Source organism: Mastomys coucha, unplaced genomic scaffold (assembly GCF_008632895.1).
Source record: "Mastomys coucha isolate ucsf_1 unplaced genomic scaffold, UCSF_Mcou_1 pScaffold15, whole genome shotgun sequence".
Classification (NCBI taxonomy): domain Eukaryota; kingdom Metazoa; phylum Chordata; class Mammalia; order Rodentia; family Muridae; genus Mastomys; species Mastomys coucha.
The window spans coordinates 72,369,599-72,378,669 of NW_022196897.1; positions in this window are offsets into that span (position 1 = coordinate 72,369,599).

Below are 9,071 nucleotides of genomic sequence, written 5' to 3' on the forward strand. Positions count from 1 at the left end.
AGTCTGGAAGCAGGTCTAGAGCTTGAATTATAAGCCCCATCTATGGTGACCAACAACAAAGGAATGAGATCCTGAGAAAGTTCCTATGTGATTTTGTTGTATAAGAATAGATCAAGAATTGTCTTACATAGTTGAGATAACCTGTTTAAATGAATACAGTTTTAATTAATGGCACCAGGTGCCTTTATTTTGGCAATGTATGATTGCTCTATTCAGTGGATTCCAATATACTGTTGTTAGAAAAATCTCCCAAAATATAAAATTTTCTGTAATTAATCCACATGAAAAATTTCTCTATGAATTCTGAAATAGAAAACTAAAGACTCCAGCCCCTATGGTATTCTTTTGTGTCTAGTATGCTTGAATAAAGAAGTTTTTGATATACTATGGTACAATAGGACGTGAGCAAATCCCACTATTAAGATACTCTATTCAGTGCAATTTTTGTATTATAAGCAGAATACAAGTGAAAAAAATGAAAGAGATACTAATACTTCAATACAAGATAAAAATTAAATTATTCCAATTTCATTGAAAGTACTTCAGTTATTCCTAGGGAGAAGAATTAAATCTGTGTATGATGGCACAAGCCAACTGCAAACTTCAGAGAATAAGTTTTGAGAATGTTAACAAAGATGATTCAGCTTAAAGTTTGAAATCTGTATGAATGTTGAGAAGGCTGGCAAATGAGCCTCTATATGATAGCTTATTTCTGCAATATCAGCACTGAGAAGAATGTAGCAAGAAGATTGCCAGAGTTTTATACTAGCCTGGGCTACAGAATGAATTCCAGGACAGCATCCTTGGTTGAGAACTTATATCAAAACACACGCGTGCACACACATGCACATACATACATACATACATACATACATACATACATAAAAATACTAATATATACACATACAGCAGAGAAAAAAACATGTCTTTGATCAAAGCATGATTCACTTGCTGAGAAGATCCTGGGTTCAATATATCATCATATTTCAGGATAAACCCCACAAAAAAGGAAGAAAGGAATTTCATCATTTGTTTCTTCTCTCTTCAGTTTTAGTCAAATATCTTGGCATTTCTTTTCTCAGCAGAAACTTACAATATAAATTATATGCATGTTGCAATGGGAATATACATTTCTGTTCCAGATTCTATGGTTTTGTGTTTTGAAAAGTTAAAAAGTAATTTAAAAAAAAACTATTATGCAGAGGAACTGGAACTCTAAACAGAAAATGACTCTAAATCAGGGCCTTAGCAGAGATTTCTGTGCTTCTCTCCTTGCAGGATGGGTCTATCCTTCTAGTCCATTAGTTGTCATGTCTGCCTCTGCTTGGGAGACTCTGGGTCTGTCTGCCTATGCTTTTATTCCATCATAGCAATTCTTAACATCTCTAGGTATTCTGTTTATGTTTTTAAAGATGAAAGTAATAGGAAATTAAGCACTATGTCCTCTGAGTTTTTGATCATTGGGACAATCAGACTTACCGATGGAAAGACAGTGGTTTCTGAGAATCACCACAAGTGGGAGACTTTATATCTGAGGAATTAACCTTGGGGACATGGTCCTTTGTAAGCATAAATCAAGGAATCATGAGGGAAATCAATATGATTCCCTTGGGAGTTATTTTCAATGGGGACATCTCCATTGGTAAGAGTCATTAAATGTTTGGAGTATCTTAAAACAAATGTAAAAATACCTTGGTATTTAGGTTATTTTAAGGGCCATTTTAAAGATACCCCTCCCATATTTTTTTATGAGAAGATCTGTCCATGACTCCATTAATAAAATCTCACCAAGAGTTCTAATTTTGTTTTCTGAAATTTTCTAGTGGTTTTTTCTCCATTTTGTAAGTTTTGTGTCTGTTTGTGAATTTTCTACATGTTTTAATTCTCTAAAATATTCTGACAACAGAATTAATGTCAATTTTATCTTGGCATTCTCTGTAGAAATATGCATAAAGATTCAGATATGCAATTAGTGTTTAATTAATAAATATTACACAAATAAATGTTATAATTAGCTCAACTAGAAATTAGGATATTTGATACATTAACATAAGCCATTTATATAAAGATATATTTATAATTTCAGAGAAGTACTGATTAATAGAATATTTCCTCTACACAAATATTTGAAATCTGTTTAAATGTCTGGAATTTATGGGCCAGATATAAAATAATATGACTACTATGCACTGTTATTGTTCTTTTGGAGCAACAATATACCTTTCCTGTAATCTTCCTCACCCAAATTTTATTCCTCATTAATGCTTGGTATTTAAAAATATATATGATGATAAAAAGAAAAAAAAATAAAAACAGTTCCTTTAGCACAGGCATACTAATGAATAGGGAGGGAAAAGCTAAGCATGAATGACTTCCAGGTGGGTGTCAGCTTGGATTTCTCCATGATCTGTGACTCGAGGATGTGGTATCTTCTTCAGTAGAGTCGTATCGTCAAATTTTAAAAGGTAAATAAAAACAATAGTAGTAACCTGTAATGCTTGTAATTCTATGGAATTACTGGCCAAGAACTACAAAAGAAACACCCCATTTCTGGTCCTGCACATTTATGTTAGCCTCTCATGCCTAATAGGGGTGTTGTTGTACAGGGTAAATCCACTTTAACTCTTGTTGTGTGTATGCATATATGTAAAAGTTGCTTTTAGTGGCCAGATGCAACTGTCATCTCTGAGGTTTACTGCTGAATAAACTCACTCCTTTCTAGTTCTTTCTAAACTCTGGGTGGGTAGTTTATCTCAGCTGTTCTGGCTCAAACTCTTCTCCAGGCTGACTGATTAAATTTGGCTTCTATCTTCTGATTGAATTGTTCTGCTAAGACTCAAACTAACACTGGCAGTTTGTTCTAATCTTCTGGCTCCTTTTAATTTTCTCATTTCAATTGTCTCTGCTGAACTGCTCTGAAACACATGAACTTAGGAAAAAAACAACTCAGCTCCACTGTGCTACACTCATTACACTCACTCCCAACCAACAATCTCTGGGCAAGGCTCTTTAACAGCTTCTTTTTCTTGTGCTGTTCTCAAGAGCTGAGCCTATCGTGGTGTCCCCCTCAACTAGATGTCACTTCAAATATGGATGCTTTCTTCTACAAACTATTTTTACCTTTAAGGTACATACTATAGGCACATCTGTGTTGCAGCTATATCATACTATAATCTAAGCAAGTAAGTGTCTGCATTCCAGCCAGATCACATAGACCTAGAAGGTTTTTATAAGTGATCCCTTGCCAGAGCAGATGATAGACCAAATTTTGAGGGTTCAAACTCCATCTTAGAGAACTTGACTTATGTTTGAACTCAGCTAAATTAACAGACCAGTATCTAGCATCAGTTTCCAAGCTATCCCCCAACAAAACCCGAACCTAGCTCCAGTATCTAGGCTAACCCCAACAAGACCTGCATTTCCAGGTTAATTTCCCCCAACAAATCCAGGGTTTTCAGGTTAATCTCCAACAAACCCACTCTCTACCCAACAACCACCAATGCAGAGGGAAGCAGAAGTTAAGTATATGATTATATATACATATATATGTATATATGTATATATATGTACACATATATATAGACTGAGACACTAACCCAGCCACACAGACTTTCAATTTGTCTTCCCTACAAGATGTGCTGGGGTCATTGTACAGCAGACCTTGTAGGAGTGGCCAACCAATGACTGGTCCATCCTGAGGTCCATGCCTCTAAAGGGAGCCGTGCTTGACATTGCCTAGATAGCTAGAAAGCTTATAGAACTAGGAAAGAACTAAATATAAAAATAAAAAGCCAATGAAATGATTTCTTATGTTATTCTGCTGTATTCATAAATAGGAGCCTAGAACAATTTTCATCAGAGAGGCTTCATGCAGCAACTGATGGGAGCAAATGCAGAGATCCACAGTCAAGCATTAGGGTAAGTTTGGGGAACCATTCAGAGGAAGGAGAGGAAGGATTGTAGGAGTCAGAGAGTTCAAGGTCACCACAAAAACAGGGCCCACAGAAGCAACTAAGCAGTGCTCATACAGGCTCACAGAGACTAAAGCGACAATCACAGAAGCCTGTGTGTGTCTGTGCTAGGAGTTCTGAATATATGTTATGGTTGTGTAGCTTGGTGTTCTTATGGGACTCCTCGAGGTGAGAGATGGGTGGTGGTATCTGACTCTTGCTTGATCTTGGGATCGTTTTCCTCTTTCTGAGTTTTAAATCCATTCTTGAGTGCCTAGTATTTACTATAATGCCATGTTTATGCCATGTTTAGTTGGTATCCCTATGCCTGTTCATTTCTGAAGGTAAATGGAAGAGGAGTGGTTCTGAGGGGGGCATGCAGAGGTGGAGATACGACTGGGAGGAGTGGAGGGAGGAGAAATTGTGGTCCAGATATATTTTATGAGAAAAGAACTTTTTTAAAAAAGACAGAAGATAATGGGTCTTCTGCAAGAATACATTTTTTTAACCATTGAGATATCTCTATAGCACATCTGAACACAATTTGAATTGCTAAACTCTTGAACTGAATTTGCTTATGAGCTTTATTCTAAGTAGCCTATTGTTGACAAATTTGAAAAACAATCAATTCCAACATTTAAATACTAAATATTTTTTCATGTTTGAAATTATCTACATATGCACACATTTATGACATGGAAAAAGAAAGTGTCTAAGTTTGAAAAGTAGGGAAATTTGTAACAGAGGAGAAACAGAAGGGAACAATTGGCCGTGAATAGGATCAGAGAACAAAATGGAATTATGAAATCATGCTATATTTAAATTTACATTTCAAAATCATATGTAGATTCTGCTTATTTTATTTTAGACAGATTGTTTACCTCATATTTACCATAATCACCCTGTTCAGTTTTATTCCTTTTCTGTTCAACTCAGTGAGTATTCCTGTAGCAGTAGGAAGGAACTGATGGACATGCCTGATTCCATCTTAGGGTAAAAGGCAATTTGTTATAAGGTCAAATTAAGTTGTTTCTATTTGCTACAGAATTCAAGATTGACTTATACATTTTCTACCCCAATAAAATAGAGAGTTCTGACAAGGAACCTTGAGATGTTCTTACAAAATGACATGTCAAATAGTCTAATCTCCTATCTGCCTCTATAAAATTCACTTGTGAAATGCTTGTGTTACAAAACTCCCAGTTTATACATTTTCCCTATAAGAGTATATACATTTTCCCTATAAGAGTACAGTGTGGGTTAACTTTTTTAAGTTTTTAAAAAGTTAACCCACACTGTACTCTCAAGTTGCACTTTGGAGAGTCAGTCCTATGCTTACTAAATAAAGATTACTCAATTAACTTAACTTGGGGTGTTTTTTTTTTTTTTTTTGGTTCTCACTCAGGATGATTAACAGAATGGCAGCTTTTTTCAACTGGTAAACAACTGTTGAGAACTGTTTTCAGCAGGGGAACAAACAATCACAGATACTATTTTTACATTTTCTGAATAATTATTTATGAATATTTGAAATTAGTGTGACAAGTAACATTAGCTCACCAGTATTTTTATAGTGACTAAGGCATTAGGCACTTCACATGGAATAACCATTGTCAAGTGTATGTGTGTGTGTGTGTGTGTGTGTGTGTGTGTGTGTGTGTGTATGCTTGTGTGTTGGAGTCAAAAATATAGCATTAGCACTGCTAGTACAATTTGTTTCTTACAGATAAAAAAGAATTTAGGGTGGTTATGTGCTTTTGTAAAAGACAGCAAGAGTTAAGTTTCAAATCAAAATACTATCCTCTTTGTTAGCAAACCATCTCAGGAACCAGATAATGGGATTCTTCTTTTTGTTTCAGGGTTAACTAGAAGCCCCCCCCACACACACACACACAACAGGTCTCAGGCCTGTCTCTTTCACTACACTTAATTGTGTATGTTACCAAGGTCCGGCACACTGTCTGGCATCTCATAGGTTGCTAGGAACATTTCCACATTAATAAATGAATGATCACACCCTCTCCTTGAGCAAGAAAAAAAAATACTATTCTCTTAGATATTACGTGAATAACTTTGAAAATACCCTGACAGAAGAACACATTAATATTTATATGGAGGTCACTTATGAGGAGGTAACAATCAAAACACTGAAGGTGACTATATTTTAAAAATTGCAAACAACAGAAGAAGTGGAGCTTTTCCAAGACAAAAGTATAAAAAATATTCATTATAAATGAAAATAAATTATAAATCCCACTGCTTTACCTTAGATTTTCCTTAGAGATTTTATTCCTCTATGGTTTGAGCAGGTAAGCACAAGTCATCAATAAGTTTATCATACTCAGAGCTTATTTGCAATACTAATCACTCCTGGCAAGAAATAAGAGAACCATAGGGATTTGGTCCCTCTGAAACAATTTTCTTATAAAAATCTCAACTGTCTGCCTATGAATGTTACCATTGTGAACTTACTTTGCTTCTTCAGGTAGGATATCTATTGTTCATTTAAAGATTGAAAGAGAAACAAACATCTTAATTGATAAAATAAGTTGATTTGTAATCTATATTTCTGAATCAACAATCAATCATACTGAACCACTACTATTCTTCTGTGGCTAAGGAACTCACAGATAAATGACCTAGAGGTGTCTATTTGCATAATAGTAAAGAAGACAAACTAAATTGCACATTATTACCTATCAATATCATTGTCTGTTTCCAATAGGAAGACACTTATCTGGATGTTGATGCATCTATAGCCAAATAAAAGCCACAGCCTCTGTCCTTAAGGAATCTGTGTTTTGATTCTGAATCTTGCTTGTAGCCACTTATCTCCATCATGATTCTAGTAGCTTCAACAAACATTTTAAGTATTTGGTGTAGGTTAGATTTTCCTGAACTAACTTCTTCCCCTAGAATTGATTTATGTATGAAATTATTTTTTATAGGTTAGAAAATTAAGTCACAATGATATTAATGAGTCACTGAACAAGAGGAACAAGAGGATCTAAGACGTAAACTCAGGGAGTAGAGTGCACACACCTGGGCGTGTTTACATTCTGCTGACTCTCAGTATTTACATGTTTATTCTCACTTGCTTTATCAGAAGTGGCAGTCAGTAATCTTTGTGATTATTTTTGACTTCACAATATTACACTAAATAAAGAATGCTGTCATAATTTTTACAATCTTTTGGCTAAAAAATTGGACACTGTTAATTTCTAAACTTCTGATTATTTAAAATTAATCAGGGGTACATTCAATGAAGGTAAATTCTATAATTACTTTGGAGGATTGAGTCATATAGGAAGAACAATTGTGAGATATTTTTAAGGTACAGTAAATTTCAAGAGTGCCAATCCTAGTGTGCTCGCATACACTTATGTCTTTCCCAAATATTTGGATGCATTGGATATTGTTTTTTTTTCTCTTAAAATTAAGGTCCTCTTCCTAAAGGACTATGTATATAATTCAAAACTCTCATAGCTTTCGTTACTTCATTTTCCTTATAGTAAATGGGGAAATAAGGAAAAATATTGAATATTTTGAATCTTAGTATTTGAATTTGTTTTATTATTATCCTAATTAATAGTTCTAAAGTCCCCGAATGAAAAATGGAAGGCTGTAATAAATAAATTTTACAGGTCAATTCACAAAACACTTTACTAGGTGACTTGCTTCTGTTCATATTGTGTTTATAAATAAGGACCATATCCTATAGCATCATAAGTGTGTGTATATCACTTAATAAGGATGCCAAGTTTTTGTGATGGTTTCTGCATTCACATTCACTCTGCCTAAATGGTAAGATATATAATTCATAATAGCATACACTGTACCTCATTATGTAGGTAATATGGCTATTATTTCTGGTGATTTATAGTAAGGAAACTATATTGAGTCTTCTATGTTTATTAAAACATTTAAGAGTTATAATCAGTAGTGGCATGACAAAGTCAGTATTCCCTTCTCTATATTGTCACATTTTCCCCTACTCTTTCACCAGAGGCTTCAGATACACTGTGATTTCTTGCCTTTAACATCAGTCCATGATGGACAATGAATAGTAACAAGGTATGTCCATAAGTGTATTAAACATGTGTATGTGTGTTCACTACTCATGGAGTGTAGTCACACATATATTTTGCATACATGAAGTAAATAAGGCACATTTCACTGTCTCACACAAATTATGAGCAAAATGTACTGAGCAAGTGAAAATTTGAATGGTGTATTAAAAATTAAGATAAAGTGTTACTTTGGGTAGATGAGGGTGAGGAGAATCTTAGCTGGAAAAACCGTCATGAGTTAAGAGGGGCATGTGAAGAGGTCTTGATTTCGTAAGTCTACACACATTATATAGCTTCAATTTCCTAAACTCACATATAATTTTTACATCCATATGTTCAGAGAAATCATGAGCAATGTGATAAATACTTGCTGTAAAAAACTTAGAACATCATTCTTAAAAGTTACATTTTCTACCATCCATTATTTAACATCTATCTATCTTTCTATCCATCCATCCATCCATCCATCTATCTAATCTATGACATATTATGTATCCTTCTCTCTTTTATCTATCATTTATCATCTATCATCTATCTCTCTATCATTTAATCTACCTACCAACCTATTATCTGTCTATCTATCTATCTATCTATCTATCTATCTATCTATCTATCTATCATTTACTCATCTATCTTTCTATCTAGTCTATTTACCCATCAAGCTACTGTCTATATACTGATCAATCTTACATTCACCCCATTATTTATCTACTGTTAAACCATCTATCTTTCTGTTACCTATCACCATTTCTCTATTAATTTAGGTATTTATAACATCAGTCATGATTCTTAGGCTATTTCTTTATGTTACTTATCTTAACAGTTTGAGAAAAAGATGAAAAATGAACTAGATAACATGATGGGGATAATGAATAAATGAAAAGAAATCCAAATACAATTTTGTGTAATTTACAGGCCTTGTTTGATGTCAGTAAGACAAAATGTTAAAGAAAAACTACACAGCAGTGACTGAGTTTATTTTGCTGGGACTGACAGATCGAGCAGAGCTTCAGCCTGTGCTCTTTGTGGTATTCCTACTCATCTACCTCAT